Genomic DNA, 2254 nt, shown 5'->3' on the forward strand with positions numbered 1-2254 from the left:
CTTCATTTCTTTGGGGACCTGCAAGAACACGTGAGGAGGGGGGGGCAATCATAAGCATGGAAAATGGAGAGGCAAAGAAACATAAGCAAGCCTTTGGTCGCACCTATGGCAGTAAATGCTCCACCCAAGCCTTCTTTGTGTGGAACCAGCATACTAGCACAATGCATGCAACTTGGGTGATACTACCATTTTCACCCACTTCCCAGCAAAATGGATCAACATCAACCACTTTCTTGATCGCTTGTAGTGAATTGATGCACTTATCAATCACCAACGCCTTTGGGCGGATGTTGTTCATTCTTTGAAAAACTAGTTTCAAACGAACCTTCAAGGCGACTTTTTCTTGGCTAGTTCCTACATCATATGTGCATAGCATGAACCACACATGTACGCCAACACCATGCTGATTTGGTACCACTGCTGCATACAGTGGCATGCCAAATACATTTGTCTTGAAGGTTGAGTCTATTGCCCAGGAACTATTGCTTGAGAAACGCATACACATGCAAAGATAACTAGAATGAAGGACCAGTCTGTCTCCTCAAGTGCATCAGAGTTGTAGGGCTGACAGTGTAGCACCTAGTTCTGCTCTTTCAACTTAAGAGCCTCCCTGTACATTGATGACCAGTCGTCACTTCCAAGCCTTCCTACAGTAATGAATATGGTTAACATAGGTAAGTATAAACTGAGGCAGGCAACACATAAACCCGGTGAAGTGTAAACCAGATGCATTTCAGTTCACAAAAAGAAAAACCACAGAAAGGTCACTACCTTTGACGCGCAATTTGTAGGACATCATCTGGATTTCCTTTGGAATCATGAAGAATCTATAGGATACTTGCTCTACAAGAGATGCCATGTTGATGTGGACGGCTTCTTTAGATACACTCATCCTTGCAACATGGTGACATGTACCGGCATCAAACAAATCATCCATGCATCACTTCTTCACCATAGGATGCACAGGAAGGTGATATAGGTCACTCCGCCACCGTGGAACATGTCCTTTGTGACCTCCAAATACCCGTATGGTGACCTTCTCTATGTCATGTCTTGGCAAAACCACAGAAACCATGAAGGGGCATCCACACTTCTTGGATGTGCAGAGTTGCCGACGCTCCCTTCCGTTTCTTCGCGCGTCACCCCATTAATGGCACACAAATTTCCATTCTGGTTGTACTGCCTAATTTAGTCTAACCAATCTAGCTTTGTGGTTGACAACTACATTATCTTTTTTTTTTGAACATCAGCAAAGCCCACTGTGTGCTGCTCAATACACACGTCACTCTTGCTAGTCACTCTTGCTAGCACTCTCACCCCTGTCATGTAAACCCGGGCATTGTGTCACGTCTCACGTCTGCCTCTGTCCATCCTCCAAAGCTGAAACTGTACCACAAGAGCAAAGGTCAAGGACCTCCTTTCCAAATTCAAGTGAAATACCATGCATCCTAATGTTGGTGCACCATGTTTCTGCGATAGCTGTCCTGGTTGCGGTCCAATCAAGATGTTCACTTGTGTGGCATGAAAACACAATCCTTTCCCAATCTTCTATGCATGGAATCCTCTTTCCAGTGCTATTGACAAGATACATATCACCTTCTTCATCGGCGGCCATGTGTAATGATGCTTGGATTCTTCCCCATTTTCTCAAGTCCAAGAGGCCCCGTTTGTCCACTGCTTTGAGAGAATCTATGGTTGATCCTTGCTCTTTTTGTATGGAAGCAATCATCAAGCTGTATGCTTGTCTATCAAAGGCAAAATACCGATTAGATGTAAAGGCAAAAGCATCTAGGCATGGTTGTTGAGCCATTTCAAACAAATCTTGCATTTCGTGGCTATCACTAGAGTCTCGCCCATCCATCTCCTTATCAGAGGTGCTATAAATTTGATACATATCAAGGACCTTGTCGCCCAAGCATTTGGTTTGAAGAGTCTATCCACTGTGGCTGTTGCTCAACGGTTGGGAGTTCATTCAAATCCCAATGACAAGCCATCCCTTCCATTGTCGCCCTTATTCCCCGTCTTGCCCAGGTTTACAAAGACTTTTCCACCTCTCCCCAACTATCCAATCATGAAGCCATGGCAAGAAAGATTCTCTGCCCTACTGATAGCATCAAATGTCTCCATTTTTTGCATTGCAATATCCTAACTTGCCCGGGTTTACAATTGAAGATCTCAACTCTCGGTGGCTGTGGAGAGATGTTGATTCTCCACAATGAATGCACCTTGGCAATCTTGAGTAGGGACCTTGGCA

The 2254-nt window shown here is 44.6% G+C and overlaps 1 pseudogene; it reads right to left on the bottom strand.

The window, feature by feature from the left end:
- Nucleotides 1-1351: 1351 nt before the first annotated feature.
- On the bottom strand, nucleotides 1352-2003 carry LOC147451231 (uncharacterized; annotated as a pseudogene).
- Nucleotides 2004-2254: the final 251 nt, after the last annotated feature.

The sequence above is a fragment of the Adiantum capillus-veneris genome, chromosome 9 (genome assembly GCF_014529385.1).
Source record: "Adiantum capillus-veneris isolate H3 chromosome 9, ASM1452938v2, whole genome shotgun sequence".
Taxonomy (NCBI): domain Eukaryota; kingdom Viridiplantae; phylum Streptophyta; class Polypodiopsida; order Polypodiales; family Pteridaceae; genus Adiantum; species Adiantum capillus-veneris.